The sequence below is a fragment of the Ascaphus truei genome, chromosome 2, assembly GCF_040206685.1.
Source record: "Ascaphus truei isolate aAscTru1 chromosome 2, aAscTru1.hap1, whole genome shotgun sequence".
NCBI classification, from domain to species: domain Eukaryota; kingdom Metazoa; phylum Chordata; class Amphibia; order Anura; family Ascaphidae; genus Ascaphus; species Ascaphus truei.
This window is the reverse complement of record NC_134484.1, coordinates 167,568,201-167,589,263: the sequence shown is the minus strand read 5'-3', so window position 1 is coordinate 167,589,263 and position 21,063 is coordinate 167,568,201.

Below are 21,063 nucleotides of genomic sequence, written 5' to 3'. Positions count from 1 at the left end.
TGCAAAAATGTAAACAAATAATTGTACGTCCTGCTTTTTTTATCACCAGCCTTTAGCTGGTGAGCTTTATTCAGCGCAACTTTCACGTACGATCAGTTTGCGTTGCTTAGTGAATCCCGCAGAAGGGCAGGATTCAGCGCAAACAGCTGATCGTACGAGCAAAGTTAGAGTTTGAAAAAATTTCAAGAAAAAGTCTGTTTTAGAGCGCAAAGTGCCTCTTTGCGCGGCTTAGTGAATAGCGCTCGGTGGAACTTCACGTTCTAAGAGCACTTTGCGCTCTTAAAACGACTTATCACTGCTTAGTGCACAGCCCCTTTAGTGCATTATCTTTAGCAGGGTGATTGTGGTCCTTCTAGGTTCCCCCTTTTGACTGACATTATCGGATCACTGTTTGGGGATTGCCAAGGTTCACTATTCACTCCTATAGCCCAATACTATTGTAGATGGCTTTTCCACCTGCAGACTGTTTATGTAGCAGCAATTATTTGAGCTAGGGCGGGTGCTAATAGTTGTGTTTGTTGCTTTGCTTCTCATGACATTCTTCCATTTACTGCTCCAACTGTGATTACTTTTGTCAATAACACAGTTTTGTAGTAGGAGTTGTCCATATTGTACTATATAGAATATATCATATGATCTTTTGTGGCTTATCCCGTTACACTGATAATCTATTGTATAGTACATGACAAGTTGTCAGCTCTGTTTTGCCATTAATTGCTTCAATCTATAGGGAGGTGTTGGAAGTGAGAGTGCTGGGCAGTACCTTAGTCCCTCTGTTGGGGGATTGTGGGAATGGGCCATTAGAAGTGGTTGTTGACCCCGAAAAGTTAATATTGCCCCCCGCATTATCCTTCATATTTCGCTTTCCATTTGTGTATTATTTTCACCTCCTCACCTTGTCGGTGTGATCACCTTACCCTCCCCTCTCCCTTCTTTCCCCCTCCCTTCTTCATTTGGTCTATGCATGTGCTTTTATATATCCTGTATTGCCAATTGTATTATGTTTCATTGTTACTAGTTTTCTCAATGCACATGGGTCATTTTTTCATATGATAATGTGTCATATTTTCAATTTGGAGTGCTGGGAACACTCACTGTACTCTACATTGCTGTTTGGGGGGGATTAGGGGTCTCCTTTCTGTTCCCTGTGCACCCACCATTCACATCTCTATCCTAGATCCACTTAAGGTAGTGCTGCCTATTCCGCATACTTATTTTATGAAAGAAACAGGCTTCTGGGAAACTAGTGGCATTGACAAACTCAGCAATGAGCAATTTTCGGTCATTTAATGAAGGATGAAGAGAGGTGATGAAGTGGCCTCTCATTAGACATTTATTTTTGTGGTTACGTGACAAAAAGAGAAAGCCTTTACCATGATGAAAAGTTAATGTGAGCTGGTTAACCCTGTCGAACAATTGCAGCCACATCACTGAATTTAAATATGACTAGTAGAAACACTGACTAATTTATATGACATTTGGGGCCAATTTGGTAAATCGTCAAAGTGTACTGTACTTGTGCAATATCAGTTAATATTATTCCACAAAGACAATTTTCCAACTCTTGCAATCCATACATTTTGGGAGTTAGGGTGTAGATAATATTAATTGGACTGGTGCTTTAATGTTCTTCACTGTTGAAAGGATATGATTGTGAGCAAGGTGAATATGAGATACTTTAAATATTTGTAAATGTTGTGGGGTAAAGCATGGTTTTTAGTTCCACACATCCCTTGTTGAATTGTATTTGTTCTTTCATTGTATATTGCTGCTTCTTAACTTAATGGTTTAATTAACTTTTTTTGCAATTATTAGTGAAAATATGGTGAGTTTATAAGACGTTTTAGTTTTTTATGTTTCAATTGGTCTACCTGATCGAAATTGATGTTTAGTTGACTGGTAGTGGTGGTCATGTGATCACTACTGAACCGACCACATGGATGCTTCTCCCTCTGGAGCCACTGTACCACAGACTGGGAAAAGATTGAAAGAGTTTATGATAAATGTTGCAACAAAGCCCACAAACGTTCAAAGGTGGCTGAATGAATAAGATTTAAAAGACACGTGAGTGGTAGTAAATGGAGTTTACTCTGAAGAGGGGAAGATGACAAGTGGAATACCGCTTGGATTAGAATCAGTTCTCCTTAATAATTTATTAGTGATATTACACATGGACTGGAAGTTCTATGCTATTTTGTAGATCACACAGAGATCTGCAATAGAACTACAGGAGAAGTAAATAAAATAAAGACTAATTTCTGAAAACTAGAAGAATGGTGAAAAGCATGGCAAATACAATGGCAGCAAGTTAAAAATCAAGCACGTGTGCTACACAAACGAGATGGAGAATAAATGATTTAATTTTTTTTCATTACATTTTTTCTTTGGTAGAAGTGGGGGGGTGGTACAAAATAATAAGAGGGGTAAAGGTATGGGATAGTAAAGGGTAAATGTTATAAACTCAGCGTTTGAGTGTTGGGTGGGGAGCACAGCATATGTAGGCAGAAATTATACATTCAAGGTCATATAATGGAACTCTTGATGGTCATAATTATCCGTAATTCTTTTGGGTGAATTTCTGCGTCCAAGTTGTACTATTTCTAGTTTTGTGTCATATTCGGTTACTGGGTCACAGTAGTATTGTTTTCTGGCCAAATGTTGGGTATTTCAGTATTTCAAGCCATGTCTCCAGGTTCTGGTAGAACTGTCTACTGAGTAATTTAGCCATGATGTTAGCTTTTTAAGGCTCATAATACACCATATTTTGTCTATTACCTTTGTTAATTTTGGTATTGGGCCTTGCCAAGCAGCTGTCATCAAACTTCTGCCAGCCTAAACAATTTGATTTATTAGTCTATTATGCCTTAATATAGTGTTGTCTGGTTTTCTGTGTAGGATGGCTTGTCAAGGGAGATCAGGACACTTAACACCGGGATTGCAGACTCCAGAAAAGGCAAGAGGTTAAATAAAAAGAGTTTATTTTGACTGAAGTCGACAGACACAACACTATACATAGTGTGGCACAAACTCACCCAAAACAGGGAATACAGGGGGGTGGGGAGAGGAGGGGAATCCTAACTGAACAAGGTGCCAGGTGCTGCTTTCAAGGCTTACCCGGGCAGATTCCATTCTCCGTAAGTTTTGTGTACTGCAGCCATCCAAGGATGCTATTTGAACTATAGCAAGTTAAAATCGCCCGCTCGCCTCCACTATGAGTCTCGCTTTGTGTCTCCAGCAAAAATCTCGGATTACACCTATTACACTATGACCAGAACAGTCTGTGGAACTGAAGTAGGCAGCCATTTACAAAAGCTTCCATATCCATAGAAAGGCATGGAAGACCGATCAATCACAGAGCAGAGGCTCGTTAGTAATGGGCCAATCCAGGACTCGGGAGGTGACCGTGCCTCTAAGATAGCCCACAGGTTTGGGATTGCAGAGGAGTGGTAAATTCAAACCGGCCAATATGGATCAGGACTATGAGACTCATACCCAACAATGGCTCCTTCAGCCAGCCTGATTTCTCTGGCAGAGATAGGTGCCTCAGAGTCTGGGCTGAACAAAGGCTCAGCTCAGAGAGGCATTGTTCCCAAGACCTGAGTCAACACTCCCCACTCCAAACAATGGCTGGAGCACTTCACTACCCACACCCTGGAAAGTAGGATCTTGTCTCCTTGTGTGCAGACTGGTTGAGTGAATTACCAGCCCTGCAGACAAAGACAGCAGAAAAACATTTTCCGCTTAATCTACACAATATATATGGCAAACAAAGTGTTTAAACAATTTGAATATGCATACACTAAGAATCGATTCAGATATAATAATAATGACAAATTTACTTAAGTTTAGCAATAATACTTAAAAGTGTGTTCTAAAAGACGAACTGTGAATGAATTTAAAGTGGGTATGAGACCGCCTGAGAAGGTCATCTTATTTAGCAAAATCAAACACACACATGATGAAAACATGGGACTATATGGCGCCTCCAGAAGTATTAAAGTCCAGAACTTAATTAATAGAATCCAAGACAGTGTGTGAATTCAACAAATATGAATAATCAAACCGTATAGTAATGACCTGAGATATCCCCGAGGAAGTGATGCAAGTCATGAAATGCATAGGGTTAAACTAGTGGTGTACCGAGTACCCGGAATTACCCGGTACCCGGCGTTACCCGGCACACGGACCCGGCAACTGAGAAGTGGGCTCTGCGCCGGGTAATACCCGGCGTCGGGTAATGTCAGGGAAGCTGGAAATGATCTTAATATTTACCTTTCTGAAGACTGTCTGTCCAATAGGAACGCTCCATCTCCTGCTCCAGTCACGTGTTTCCCCGGCGGCTCACACAGACACTGTTACCTGCTCCGATGCTGTGGAAGGGATTCCTGCAGCTCCCCCGCCGGCTAAAGACACCTCTGATGCTGCCACCGTCACAGGACTGCTGCTGCTGATCCTAGATGTCGCCGCCACCTGCAGGTAAGTGCCAAACCGGATAACCGGGTACCCGACTGGGTAGAACCTTTAATTTTGGCCGGGTACCCGTTACCCATTTTTTTTATAATTCAAGACCCAGTCCAACACTAGGTTAAACATTATGTTTCCAGTGCACAAGCAGAGTACCAGAGGTGCACATGCAGATGCACCTCTGACATGTTTCCAGACAGTGGAGAGACCGGCGTTTCTCAATTCAATCCTTCCACATCGGGACACAGAGATGAATGCATATCTACCTGACGGGCGAGCCATATATTGCACCTATTACCTGGCCTGAGGGATCAATATCTACAGCAGCCTCCCTGTGCACGCTGAGCACTACCAGTGTACTAATAGTACTCAATGCCCGCATTTGTCCTACTTCTTCTAAGTAGAATTTCAATTTTTCTACTTGAAGACGATTCGCGCCACATCACCTTACAAATTAATTTTTATTGTCCATTTGAATAGAGTAAATTGTCATTGTATTTTTGACATATGAAACCAGGTAACCAAAGGTTAACTATCCAGGCGCTTCCAAGAGTCATGAAGACAGCTGCATCCTGATTATAAGTGAATGTAATGCTGGCTAGTTTCCAAGACAAACCGATGATAAACAGTCTTAACAATAAACAAATAGCTCTCCTTAGAGCACCAGTAGACTTGTAATTGTAGACTCACGGTTGTAAAAGTAGTGGAATGCCAGTAGTGAAGATAAACAGCAGCACCGGCGATCTGTAGACCGGTAAGAAACTTCTCTCTGCTCGTGTCGGGTAAATCCCTCCGTAGTCCTGGAGTGACAGGTACAGCAGCTGTCTGGCATGCAGCCAGTAGAAATAGCAACATGAAGATACTCCTCCCGTGGGAGGCAGGAACGGCGCGCAGCCGAATGAAGACCGCAGCAGGCAATGGTGATGAAGCAAAGAGTTTAATCAGACATCAGGGTAAAAATGTCTGGCGGATCCGCCAGACTTTTTTTACCCTGATGTCTGATTAAACTCTTTGCTTCATCACCATTGCCTGCTGCGGTCTTCATTCGGCTGCGCGCCGTTCCTGCCTCCCACGGGAGGAGTATCTTCATATTGTATTTTTGACAATTCCATTTAACTTAACTCCTGAGGAAGAAAGCAGTCGCTTTCGAAACGCGTAGAGTGGGAGTCTTATTCAGAGAGGAGCATACAGCAGAGGAGTTGCAGGAGGATCCAGCCCTCACCGAGCGGCGAAACCGGAAGTGACGTCACACGCCAGTCAGAGCAGTCTAAACAGCTGACCGGAGGCTGAGGCGGAGGAGTGGGGGAACGTTGTGGGACGGTGAGCCAGCTGGCTAAAACCTTCCTACACTAATGCAGTGTGATATGCCCGTTTTTTATTGTTAGAATGTGAGTATAATATTTTATTGTTATAAAGCTATTTTTATCTTGAGTGATCTGCGCTATGCTAGTTTTTCTCTCTACATTGGGGTACGTGATCCTGGGGACCTGATCCACCTTGATGACAACTGCATCATCCACTTACCTCTGACCGTTTGAGTCAACCCTGCCTTTTTGACTCTTACATCTTGTAAGTAGTCAATTCATTAGAGCCAAGTCAATTGAAGGCTTTTTTCACATTGTCATTTTTGCTGCACTTAAATTTATTTTTGTTTCCTCCCCATGCTCCCCGTGGATTTTGTGTGTTTTATTTATATAACACCATTAATGTACATAGCGCTTCGCAAGAATACATGTGACAATCATATAGATAACAAATAATATAAATAACACATATTTGGAGAAGGGCTTCAGATATAACAGTAACATTTTGGAAAGGGACTGCCGGCTCTGAAGATCTTACAATATAAATGGTTGGTAGGAAGGACGTACAGAGACAGTAGGAGGGCATTCTGGTAAGTGCGTCTGCAAGGGGCCAAGGTTTATGTTTATGGTGTAAAACTATAACTCATAGAGCTACTAATATGCTTCCTTATGCAGGTGTGTTTTGAGTTGGGTCTTAAAGGTTGATAGAGAGGGTACTTGTTGGATATTGAGAGGAAGGGCATTCCAGAGGTGTGGGGCAGTCAGTGAGAAAGATTTAAGGTGGGAGAAGGCTTTAGATACAAAAGGGGTAGAGAGAAAACATCCTTGAGCAGAACGCAAGAGTCGGAATGGTGTATAACTAATCTGTTTGTCTGTGTGTTTTGTGTGTCTTTTTTCTGTTCCTCCTGGTGGGTTCACAATCCCATTTTTTGTTTCCATCATTCTTATTCACAATCACATTTATTATACAGTATCACACTATGTTTTTCTGTTATTATCTCTTTTTATGCACTTATGACCATCTGACTGCCATTTGGAGATTCCTACCACCTCGGATGTTTTGTCATGACATAACTATACGGTTTGATTACTCATTTTTGCTGAAGTCACACACTCTTGGACTCTATTAATTAAGTTCTGGAATTTAATACTTCTGGTGGGCCCCGAAAGTTACTTGTTTTAATCTAGACAATAACATACACAAACCAAATTACATTTGGCCAAGGGAAACTGGGTTAATCCCCGAGTATCCATTAAGACATGTAGGGGCAATTGCCGGTCTTAACATTTTTAATATGAGCCGCATTGCCCCTACTATCACAAGGCTACCCATGGTGAAAAGTCTATCATCATTTCTAATGTCTTGCTTATGAGCTCAAATACCCAGTCCAAGAGATTTTTTTATCCTTGGGCACCACCATCAAATGTGGTACTGTATACTGTAGTGGTCAAATCTGGCAATAGCCCCAGAACCATCATGGGGAGTGTTGTCTATTATAATGATCTGCCTTGGTTGGTGTCTGTTACCCTCTATACAGTAGCTTATACTGTATCTGTTTTCTTTAATTTTAGTGTTGATGGATATTTTGGAGATGTTGCCCTAGATATCTGCCCGGTCCTGTGCCTCTAGTTGTTCCCCTACAGTATGTCCTCTTTTGACTTTCTAATATGGTGTTTGATATCTCTTGTACTTTGAAGTTTAGTCAGGTAGATGGAAGATGTGAACTGTTTCTCTTGTGGATTTCACCGGCACAGTCTCTCAAATAGTGTGCTTTTTTGGGGTGGTTGACTCTAAAACTGATTTGAGAGGAAGTGTTTGATCTGTGTGTATCATAGGGAATCTTTATCTGGTATTTGGTAGGATTCTCTTAGGCTTGCAAAGGACTTTACTCTGGCACCAGTCATAAGGCCCTGTGCTCTGGTAAAGTTGTTCTTGATCCACCTTGAGAATTATTTGTTTTATTGCCTGGGGCAAGACAGGATTGCCCATTATTGGCAGCATGCCTTAGCAACCACCAGTCAATCCCCTGTTTAAACCCACATTATCACAAATGTTAAAGCATTGTGCTATTGTCGATAAAGGCTGGTGTAAAATTAATCTTGTTTCTTTGGGGGAGTAGCATAATTAGAGCTATATCTAGAGGATTTGTGAAATGATTTTCTATTTCTATCCACCTAACGGCAGGGTACATGATATGCCAGGCGTCTAGCTGCGCAATCTGTGCAGCATAGTAACATGTCTGTAGACATTGGACAGCAAGCCCTCCCTCCATCCGTGGGTGGATTAACACTTTGTGGCTAATTCTCTGTCACTTTCCTTTCCATATAAAATGGTACTGTACAAACTCTTTTGTAGATTTTCTATATATTTATTTTTAACCGGTATGGGTAGTGTTCTGAATAGGTAGAGAATTTTTGTTAGGAGAGTCATTTAAAAGGCGCAAATTCTACTCAGCTTTGAGACAGAATATGTGTACCAGGTTTCAAGGCTTTTCTTGAGTTTTTGAATAATATATGTATAGTTTACTTGGTAAAGAGGTGTAGAATTTGAGATTTTAACTCTGAGATATGTTATACTGTAGTTTCTTTCTGCCATTTAAAACAAAAAATTGAGGTTGTTAGTTTGACTGAGTCGACTGGGAGGTTTATATTTAGGGTTTGGATTTATTTTTATTCCCTTTAAATTCTGATATTGTCTCAAAGAGCTCCAACGTCGCGTGCAGGTTGGGTAGTGAGGTAAGGGGCTTGATAAGTGTTACAAGTACAGTATGTCATCACAAATAGAGTTTGTATTCCAGTTTATAAAGCTTCATTTCTTTTATATCTGGATTGTTTTGAATCGTGGCAGTCCTGTCAGGTTCAATTTTTTATGGGGCATTGGTTTGAGATATGTCCTGCGTTCTTAATATATGCCCAGGAGATTTATAGAGCACTCTGATGCAGTTGGTGAAGTTTCCTCTAAATCTGAATGCCCCTAGCGAAGTGAATAGGTAATCTCATTCTATCCTATCGCCTTTTCTAAATCTAAAGACAAGAGCATTGCTCTGGTGTTGGATAATTTGGCTGCATGGATTCCTCCTGATGAATTCCTCCTGATTCCTCCTCCTATCCTCCTGATGTTATATGGGGCGTATATTAAGTATGAAGCCTACGTGGATCCGGGGGAATAAGTTTTGTCAGTGAGCTATTTAGTCTAACTGCTAGGATCTTTGACAGTATTTTTATGTCAGTACTGTATTTATCATTGAAATCAGCCTATAGTTTTTTTCAATCTAGAGGGTCTCTGCATGTTTTGTGGATCAGTGAAATCGATGTCATTAGCATTTTTTGTACAATTTTGTGATCTTTCAGAAAGGTATTGAAGAGATTAGTAAGTTTGGGGGCTAGAAATCTGTGGAATATATAGTATGCACCCAAGAAGCCATCAGGTCCCAGTGCTCCTTCCTTCTATTTTCTCCCTCCCCCACTTCCCTCCATTCTCTCATTCTCTCCTTCCCTCTATTGTCTCCCTCCCCCTTCCCTCCATTCTCTCGCTGCCCCCTTTCCTTCATTCTCTCCCTTCCCCACTTCCCTCATTTTTCTCCATTCTCTCCTTCCCTCTATTCTCTCCATCCCCCCTTCCCTCCATTCTCTCCTTCCCCCCATTCTCTCTTCCCCCCACCCATCCATTCTCTGCAGCGTGGCCGCAGCATAAAGTTGTAGTGCAGTTTAGTGTAGAGTAGTGTAGTGTAGATAAATTTATGCTATTGTCTTCTAGTTCAAAAAAAAAATCTGCACTTTTAATATAGTGGGAGGTTTTTCCCCCAATTTTTTTATGAAATCAATAGTGCGTCTTAGAATCAATGGCATCTTAAAATCGAGGAAATAGGGTACTGTATCAAAATGAACCTACTCCTTTTGATTCTCTATTTGTTCCAAATCCTTCCAGTGTCAGTGGTGCTGAGGGAAATTTACTCGGTTCAGACGTTGATTTCTAAATTTCTATGGAATGGCGAACCCCCGAGAGTTAGGAGTAACATACTCAGGAGGTCAATTCTGGGAGGTGGATTAGCACTACCTAGCTTGTTGTCATATTTCAAGATGGCCCAATTATGTCAAATTTCAAAGTGGCATCAAGACCCCACTACTAAAAGATGGGTGGCACTGGAGAGTGAAATGTGTTCACCCATAGCGTTATATAACCTGATTTGGTCCCCTAAAAGGATGCTTAAATCCACTCGTGAGCCGCTTTCCGCAATCACCAATTCGTTAGCGGTTTGGGAGGCCTCCAAATTTAGATGTTCCCTGACTTCCAAAAATTTGCTAATGACGTTGACTTTAAGATAACGCAAGATAACGTTGACTTTGCTCCGGGACTGAATGCTTTGGATTTTAACATTTTGAAACAGAAAGGGTTTTGTAGATTCAAAGATCTGGAGGGTAGGATTGGCATCAAATCTTTTGATCAAATTAAGTCAGACAAAGACATCCCCAACTCAGAATTATTTAGCTACCTCCAGATACATGCTTTTAATAATAAAATTACACCCCGCCCACCATTGAAGAATTTTTAAAAAATCTGTATATTAGAAACAGATACGATTGGACTAACCTCTCAAATGTACAAGAAAGTGATTTGTTCTGGGGCCGAGTATGCTAAAAAGCTCAAATACATACTGTATCTAAGTGGGAAGCAGACTAAGGCTACGCTGACGGTGACGATGATGTCACGCTGCGGTCGCTGGAAAAATCCAATTGACTTAAATTCCAGCGATCGTGACCAAGCCGTTGCTCCATTGCATCGCTTCTACTATAAGCGCACGCGACAGTTGCAATACATTTGTTTTTCTGCAACGTTGTGTCGCTATCGCCGGCGACGGCACTATAAGCGCAGCCTTAGGTGAAGAGTTGGAGGCTGAAGTATGGGAAGAGATTGTCCTGGCGGCTTCGAATAGTTCAATTTGCACGACATTAAAGGAGAATGCATATAAGGTCCAGATTAAGTGGTATCTTTCTCCACAAACTATCTAAATTTGTTCCAGAATACTCCCCATTGTGCCCCAAACAATGTGGAGAGCCAGCGTACTTGCTGCACATGCTGTGGTCTTGCCCTTCTCTGACACCCTTATGGGAACAAATTAAAGATTGGCAACACAAGGATTTGGGGCATTGACATCCCCATCAACCCATGGCTGTTATTTCTGTATAGACCAATACGGGGTATATCCAGAACTAATGTGCGAGATTGCAGCATTATGGAAACAAAAGGAAATTCCTACTCTGGCCAAAATTAAGAACAGAATTTGGTTTGTTTGCTAGATGAAGAAGTTAAGAAGTCTAGTTAATGACCCTGGTGATAAATTCCAAAAAGTCTTGGTGCCATGGCTGGCCCAGACAGACATCCCAGGAGTGAATGCCACCACAATATTGCTCTGATAGTTCTAGATGCGTTCTTCTTTGACTAGTTGCAGGAACACAAGAGAAACAGGGTGGGAACTGGGCCGCACAGTGAATGGGTTATATCCTGGAAGACGCCAAAGCAAACAGAAAAAAGGACCTTCAATATACAGTAGAGGCAACTCTTATTCGAACAAAAACCAGTGGCAATTCCCCAAAAAACCCAGGAAACACCCAGGTACATTCTGAATACATGCCTTAAACTTTCCTTAAACTAGCCCCAGCATTTCTGCATTGATTAATGGCCTATCAGATTAACAGCGGGGGTCCCTGGCAGTCCCATTCAAACTGAATTGGACTGCCAGGGATCCCTGCTGTGTTAATCCTATGGGTCGTTAGTAAATGCAGAAATGCCTTAAACGTGCCTCAAACTAGCCCAGAACATACCCAGCACATACCCAGCACATACCCAGAATGTAACCTGGCTAGTTTACGGCAAATGTTAGAATAAACGTTGCCTCTACTGTACATACCCTTTTCCCTTTTTCCCTTTTTTGTGATTTGTATGTACCATTTGCTCTGTTCAGTTCTACCATTGAATGTTGTTAGAAAGGATGAAATGGAATGGCATGCATTCATTGTTTAGAAATGTAATAACATTTAAGTTATTAAAAAATGTTATTAAAACATTGATTGTATTTTTTTTCATTGCATATTTTTTTGGGAGGTTTCCCATTGACTGCCAATGTGTTTATATATGCACCTTTAGGGCCCTTAGTTTGTTTTTTATTGTTATGTTGCTGCCACGGAGGACAGGGTTGAAGACAAGGATGATAACGAAAACGGCCTTCATCCTGGCAGGGGTAAAGGCAACTTTTAATTTACTTTATGCTGGCATGATGCATGTGTTAAGGGGGGGGGGTGTTAGTGGTTGAGGGGGTGCCCATTCATTGCCATTGGGGTATCTTTGCTTCCACTTTGGGCATACTGTAGGTAACCACACTGGCATTCAATGGGTGTATTGTTTAGTATTGTGTTTGCATTTTTTTAATGTTTATTGTGGGTAGCAAGGGTGGGTGAAGGTGGTACTTGGCCCACGGGGGGTGTTTATGCCTACCGGGTGGGTAGCGGGAGGGGTTAACCCCTTCATTACCTTAGTGGTAGTAACCGCTAAGGTAATGAAGGGGTTAACTCCCCCCGAAACCTTTCCCTCAACCCTCGCGCAAGGCCTAAACACCCACCATGGGCCAAATACCACCTTCACCTTCCTCCGCTACTCACACTTAACTGGGTTCTATTATTTAACCCCTTCATTGCCTTAGCGGTTAGCTAAGGTAATTAAATTGCCTGCAAATGTATTTTTATTGCAGTGGATGGAAGCCGTGGGTCTCTGGAGCTGGTATTAATGTGTATATGCTCTGGAGACTCCCAGCTTCAATCCGATGCAATGGGGAAAAAAATTGTCCTAATCTCTAATCCCATCTCACCAGTCTGTTTATAGAATTTTTTTTAAATCTCATTTGGAAATGTGTATATCCAATACATCTTATGTCTATTGAGAAGCCTAAGTCTATCCCCTCCACATATTGAGGTCGGTACACACTCAATACCTACAAATCTAGTAGGTTGGTAGTGATATTTGCTTTCTTCAATTGGTAGTGATATTTGCTTTCTTCAATCCCACTCTGGGGGTTTTCTCTGTCAGAACGTGATGACATTAAATTGTTTAAATATGACTGACCTCTATGTAGCACTCTATTATCAATAAAGATATATTTTTAAATCAACCACACTATCCTACTACAGATAATAGAGTGCTACTTTAAACTGAGTTCTTTCTCTTCTGGTTCATTAATCAATACATTCTCAGTCTAGCACCTTATCTACCCTATACTTTAATTCAGCTTGAGCAGAGGTTCATATACCTTTCCTACCCTTCCCCCTCCTTTCCCACAGTATATATGACCTCTATGTAGTAAATTACTATAGGACAGACTATTCTTCTAATTATTCATCAAATGTATATATGATATGTGTACGAATATGGTTATAGTTATATTTGTATTATTGATGGACTTTACTCCTAGTTATAATCATTTAATATGATAATATGTATTGTGGATTATAGTTGATGTAAAATCTTTATACATGTGCACCTTATTTGGGATCCTAGGACCAAAGAGCAGCTATCTTTATTGTGGTCTCGTCCTTGATATATTGTTTCCTTATCATCGGCATTTTATTTACGAGGTACGTAGTACGTACAGTAGGATGCTGATTGCTGCTCCATCGCCGGAGGTGTCCCTATACAAGGTAGCTTTTAACCTGATTACCGGGATTCTGGACTGAGCAGTACAAGGAGGGTAAAATAAATTGCAATTTATTTCTTTTAAGACAAACACACAATACTTCACAATTACAGTCAATTTACACTTTCTGGGATGGGGAAATGAAATAAAATGTCCAAGGAATGAAACAAAGTCTCTGGGGACCCCTGCACCAATGCAAGTGGGTGCGCGATGTGAGCCATGCGACAGTCCTTGAATAGGGGCGCAACTTGCCAGCCCTATATCTCTGCCAAAAGGAAATCTTTCGTAATGTCCTTACAGGATTCGTTTGGGAATCTTTAGCTCAAACGAATTCTGGAAGAGGGGTGCAATTCTTCGTTACGGTGTAGTTAACCCCTCACACTCCGGAACCGCTGACGTTTCCTGGTAAAATCTGAGATGAATCTGCCTGGGACTGGGCTGCAGGCATTTTTATAGGGTTAAGGGTCCAATACATTACATATACACCCAATTCTCTCGTGGGAATAATTATCCCCACCTATCCCAGACTTGCCAGTAAGAGAGCAGAAGGTGCTTCCCGGTTTGCACAGAGCATGTGTTAACCTCACACCTGAGCTACTTAGCATACCGGGCCCAACCTCTTACCTGGTGACAGTAAGTCTGGGGTTTGGCTACCAGGTGTGAAGTGCCCATACTTCACACCGGTATCTGGTACTTGACAACATCCCGGACACCCTAACACATAGGGTCTCAGAGGCTTTTCAACTCCGGACACCACCTTAGCAGGGTGCCCTTTGAAGTCCAGAGATGAAAAATCCCTCAGATCATTCATCCATAACATATGGGCATGTTAATGGATTCATTGACAGACCGGCAGAAAGGGTTTTCTGCCTTTGCATTTAAATTGAAATTTAACCATTGAAATACAGTATGTTTATAAATTTATGTTCTGCATATGTAACAAATATAAAATTCATATGTATATTCATGGTACATGTGTAACTAACTGCACTCCAAAAATTAGAGTGCTAGCTCTTTCCTAGCACAAGTTATCCACTTAACTTAAAGGCTTGCAGCCTTTGCTCTTAAGCAGAAATGCTTTTAAGTAGAAATCTTTCAAGTAGTATGGAAGTTTAAAAAAGGAAGTTGGGACCATTGATCTGCTTCTCATCTCATCTCATCTCATCTCTTGTCTTTTCTCAGGTAAAAACATCTCAAATTGTCTGTGTGTCCTGCAATCCTCATACCCTGCTGTCTATTTCGCTAATTTTAGTTCAATTTAGGTAAAAACATCTCAAATTGTCTGTGTGTCCTGCAATCCTCATACCCTGCTGTCTATTTCTCTAATTTTAGTTCAATTTAGGTAAAAACATCTCAAATTGTCTGTGTCCTGCAATCCTCATACCCTGCTGTCTATTTCGCTAATTTTAGTTCAATTTAGGTAAAAACATCTCAAATTGTTTGTATGGAAATCATCCCCCTGTTGCCTTAATTTAATTCATCTTTCACACTTGTGCAAGACAACACCCACCTTTGAAAAACAATTTGGTTTAACTACCCTCACATGTGCTAATGAAGTTTGTTGTACCAACCAGGTGACTTTCTAAATGTATATAAGTAAACTTACAACAGCCATTGCTGCTTGCAGCCTTTGCTCTTAAGCAGAAATGCTTTTAAGTAGAAATCTTTCAAGTAGTATGGAAGTTTAAAAAAGGAAGTTCAAAAAGAAGTGGAAAAAGTGGACGCAATCTACTGCTTCTGATTCCTGCATTTGAACTACGCTGGAAAGGAGGTTATCATCCCACACTGCACATCTCAACACATTACTATTGCTGTGATCCCGCCTTTACTTTTTATATTTGCTGTAACCTCACTTATTTTCAAATTATGCACTTCCTTCCACCAGCCTCATCATGTCTCTAACTCTATTCATATTTCGCCATCTCTCCTTACTTCACCACTTCTCAGTTCACATGAACTCCTCTCTTACCTGCGCCCTCTGTCACCACACAGTTATGCCGCCTGCACTAAATCACACCCCTACAAATCATCCTCACACATTCTCTTTCTGTCCATGCTTCTCCTCCTTGCTTCTGGGGATATCTCTCCCAATCCTGGTCCCTGCCTTATTTCTACTTGCTCTTGTCCTCGCCTTCCACATGCAACTTCTACTCCTTCTGGTGTCAACCCCTCTAACCTCATACCCATCCCCTGCCAACCTCCCTCCTCTCTCCCTTTCTACTGTGCCCTTTGGAATGCTCGCTCCCTCTCTAACAAGTTCCTCTCTGTGCATGACTTCTTTCTCTCTCACTCCCTGCTTCTCTTTGCTATAACTGAGACCTGGCTCACTCAGTCTGACTCTGCTCTGGAAGCTGCCCTCTCCTATGGTGGCCTTTTCTTCTCCCACACTCCACGCCCTGGTGGCAGGGGTGGAGGCGTGGGGCTCCTGCTCTCCTCTCTCTGCCGTTACAGAACAGTTTCTATTCCCCCCTCTCTTGCTTTTCCCTCCTTCGAGGCTCACACAGTCCAGATCTTCTCTCCTCTCCCGGTCCATGTGGCGGTCATCAATCGCCCACCTTCCTCTACTCATCCCCCTTCTGCCTTTCTCTCTCACTTTGAATCCTGGCTCTCTTTCTTTCTCTCCTCAGACTCCCCTGTTCTTCTCCTTGGGGACTTCAATTGCCACATTGATGACCCCTCTCTCCCTTGGGCTTCCCGCTTTCTTTCTCTAACCTCTTCTTTTGGCCTTCAACAGTGGACTGCAGCCAGCACCCACAAGGATGGCCACTACTTAGACCTGGTTTTCACTAAAAACTTCTCTCTCTCCGACTTCTCCATTTCCCCTTTTCCCCTCTCCGACCATCACCTCATCTCATTTTCTCTCTCTCGCTTCTCTCCATCTCCATCTCGTCCTCGTTTTTGCAGAAACCTGTGCTCTATTAACCTACCAGCTCTTGATTCCACTTTACGCTCCTCCCTCTCCTCTCTCAGTTCTGCTTCAGACCCTGACAACCTGGTCAGGAACTACAACTCTGCCTTATCTTCCTCTCTTGATCTTCATGCCCCACTTTCTCTCTGCCGTCCTCGCCCTTCTAACCCCAGACCCTGGCTAAACTCCCACACACGCATGCTGCGTTCCTCCACTCGTTCCTCTGAACTCCTCTGGAGGAAATCTCATACGCTCGCAGACTACATTCACTACAAATTTATGCTATCCTGTTTCAACTCTGCCCTCTTTCAGGCTAAACAAACCTACTTTTCATCACTAATCAACACACACAAGTCTAACCCACGCCGTCTCTTTTCTGTCTTTGACTCTCTACTCAGACCACCCTCAGCTGCCTCCTCTTCTTCCTCCATCTCACCTCAGGACTTTGGAGATGGTGGGTTGGTCAGCGCACGGGATTTTGCTCACAGGATGAAATGAGAGGATAAGGAACACGTGATTAGTGTTTAGATAGGCAAACAGTACATTATGCAGTAATAAAATGTTGTTACCTAAAATATTTAATATTTAATAAAATAAGGTTTAAATAAAATGCTTAAGTGGATAGCTGGAATAAAAACTTTTCATAAGTTAAAAAACGGGGATCTGTTATTTTAGGACTGATCTAAGGTGGGGATGGTGATATATAAAAAGGGGGGGTACGAGCAGGTGATTAGCAGGTTTCTGTATATCCTGCTGTCTGACAGGGGTGGTAGTGCTGATTCGCAGAGTATAATGGGCAGTCTTACTTTATATAAGTGCTGCCAGAAGCAATATGGCTTCCTCCCCCTCCCAATGGAGGCAGTATGTAAGTGACTTATCTCCCGGGTGCCCAATTTGGAATAAAAAAGGGCCAGACACGGTGAGTAAGTAGAAATGGAATTTATTAAGTGCAAAAAACAGCAAACAGAAATAACACTTACGATACAGCTTGGGCAGCAGCCCAGTTTCAGCCCGATCGTCCGTTCACACTCCTCCGACCAGTATACCTCCCGTGCTCGCGTCCGATGGCGGGACCGGAAGAGGAGGGCTTACCGGATGTCAGCAGGCTGGCTGGGTCCTTCAGGCAATGGGCTCCGGCAGGGAACTACGCGTTTCGCAGTGATGCTTCGTCAGGTTCCTGCCGGATGCCCTGTGTCTTCCCTTCTTATAGGCTTGAAACCTAGTTAATTGGTTGATTGCAATCAATTAGTGTTTCAAGGAGTTACACGATGAAAACACCCTTTATTTAATAGTGGGTATTATACATATTGTACATTGACTATAAAGAATGATTAAAAAGTGAAAAAAATGCGGATGCATGATTTATACAGTGGTAATAATATGTTCAACAATTAATTATGCACACATGTCATCAATTCTGCATAGTAGATTACTTGGATCCTGATTGTCTCACATATTGTTTAGGCAGTTCAGTAATTAGGATAGTGCAAACACATCTTTAAACAATTAGCTTAAAATTAGTGCAGTTGCAGAATTGTGTTTTATTACAACCTTTTAAGTGAATCCCAAAGAGTGTATGTATGGCTCTATTATGTATGCCAGCCCTATAGCTGGTGTTTGGATAGTTAAAAAATGGTTATATAGTTATAAAAGACTATGTAGTAAGAAAAAAGGGGGCTAAGTTGTAAAAAACAGTGGAAAAAATTTCCCTGATTGAAATGTTCCAATAAAAATAGCTAGTAGAATACTTAATAAGATAACTAGCTAGGAAAAGTCCATGTGTGGTAATTTGGTCGCATCACATGTGTCTTCATTAAGGCTCTGAATTAAAAATGTGCTGGATTGCCCAGATGATAAAGAATAGTTTTAAAAGTTTTTGTTCCCCCTTGTGGTTTGTTTGGAAAATATTCTTAAAATATAGTGATATCTGTATGGTGTATAGTTTTGCATTTAAGGTATTCTCAGACTTTTGAATTTTGCATGTGTGGTTGTATGTGGTGCATCGGGGATTCGATTCCAGGGTCACAGTACTTATTCGCTCTGTTGCTGTGTGTTTAGTGCGTTAAGCTAAACATAGGTAGACATTCTATGTATTCTTGTTGGTACAATGAGATAAATACAAGCAATGATGGATCCTCAAAGTTGCGGCGGTGCTGGTACAAGGGAGGGGGAGAGGAAAAAGGGAATAAAGTGGGTGGGATAAGGAAAAGGAGGGGAGAGAGAAGAGGAGAAGAGAACCGAACGAGAGAGAGAGGGGGAGAAAAAGGAGAAAAATGAGGAGAAAAAGAAAAAGAGAAAGAAGAAAAAGCAGAAGAAGGAGAAGAAAAAACAAAATTAGGTCACCTAGAGAGAGTGTTTTGTTTTTTCTTCTCCTTCTTCTGCTTTTTCTTCTTTCTCTTTTTCTTTTTCTCCTCATTTTTCTCCTTTTCTCCCCCTCTCTCTCTCGTTCGGTTCTCTTCTCCTCTTCTCTCTCCCCTCCTTTTCCTTATCCCACCCACTTTATTCCCTTTTTCCTCTCCCCCTCCCTTGTACCAGCACCGCCGCAACTTTGAGGATCCATCATTGCTTGTATTTATCTCATTGTACCAACAAGAATACATAGAATGTCTACCTATGTTTAGCTTAACGCACTAAACACACAGCAACAGAGCGAATAAGTACTGCGACCCTGGAATCGAATCCCCGATGCACCACATACAACCACACATGCAAAATTCAAAAGTCTGAGAATACCTTAAATGCAAAACTATACACCATACAGATATCACTATATTTTAAGAACATTTTCCAAACAAACCACAAGGGGGAACAAAAACTTTTAAAACTATTCTTTATCATCTGGGCAATCCAGCACATTTTTAATTCAGAGCCTTAATGAAGACACATGTGATGCGACCAAATTACCACACATGGACTTTTCCTAGCTAGTTATCTTATTAAGTATTCTACTAGCTATTTTTATTGGAACATTTCAATCAGGGAAATTTTTTCCACTGTTTTTTACAACTTAGCCCCCTTTTTTCTTACTACATAGTCTTTTATAACCATATAACCATTTTTTAACTATCCAAACACCAGCTATAGGGCTGGCATACATAATAGAGCCATACATACACTCTTTGGGATTCACTTAAAAGGTTGTAATAAAACACAATTCTGCAACTGCACTAATTTTAAGCTAATTGTTTAAAGATGTGTTTGCACTATCCTAATTACTGAACTGCCTAAACAATATGTGAGACAATCAGGATCCAAGTAATCTACTATGCAGAATTGATGACATGTGTGCATAATTAATTGTTGAACATATTATTACCACTGTATAAATCATGCATCCGCATTTTTTTCACTTTTTAATCATTCTTTATAGTCAATGTACAATATGTATAATACCCACTATTAAATAAAGGGTGTTTTCATCGTGTAACTCCTTGAAACACTAATTGATTGCAATCAACCAATTAACTAGGTTTCAAGCCTATAAGAAGGGAAGACACAGGGCATCCGGCAGGAACTTGACGAAGCATCACTGCGAAACGCGTAGTTCCCTGCCGGAGCCCATTGCCTGAAGGACCCAGCCAGCCTGCTGACATCCGGTAAGCCCTCCTCTTCCGGTCCCGCCATCGGACGCGAGCACGGGAGGTATACTGGTCGGAGGAGTGTGAACGGACGATCGGGCTGAAACTGGGCTGCTGCCCAAGCTGTATCGTAAGTGTTATTTCTGTTTGCTGTTTTTTGCACTTAATAAATTCCATTTCTACTTACTCACCGTGTCTGGCCCTTTTTTATTCCAAATTGGGCACCCGGGAGATAAGTCACTTACATACTGCCTCCATTGGGAGGGGGAGGAAGCCATATTGCTTCTGGCAGCACTTATATAAAGTAAGACTGCCCATTATACTCTGCGAATCAGCACTACCACCCCTGTCAGACAGCAGGATATACAGAAACCTGCTAATCACCCGCTCTTACCCCCCCTTTTTATATATCACCATCCCCACCTTAGATCAGTCCTAAAATAACAGATCCCCATTTTTTAACTTATGAAAAGTTTTTATTCCAGCTATCCACTTAAGCATTTTATTTAAACCTTATTTTATTAAATATTAAATATTTTAGGTAACAACATTTTATTACTGCATAATGTACTGTTTGCCTATCTAAACACTAATCACGTGTTCCTTATCCTCTCATTTCATCCTGTGAGCAAAATCCCGTGCGCTGACCAACCCACCATCTCCACTGCAACTCTAAAGAAGATTCCGGGCTTTATCTTCTCTACAGGTCCAGCTGCAGAAAACAACAAGGGCAAGTATACACTACCCTTTTTTTTTGGTTACACATTACAAAACAGGCAACAACACAAGCCTAAGAAACCAGGGAGCGCCCCAGCCTCTATTCTTTTTGTCACCTCAGGACTTTGCTGACTTTTTTAAGAAAAAGGTGGAGTCCATACGGCAGAACATCCCATCTGTTGCCTCCTCCCATCCCACAATGCTTCCCAACTCTCCTCCTGTCTTTCTTGACTCTTTTTCTGCTATCTCGGAGGAGGATGTATCACTGCTGATCTCCTCTTTTCCCTCTACCACTTGCCCTCTTGATCCCATTCCCTCCCATCTCCTAAAACCTCTTGCTCCTTCAAAAATCCCTATGCTCACACAGATCTTTAACTCTTCCCTCTACTCTGGTACCTTTCCTTCAT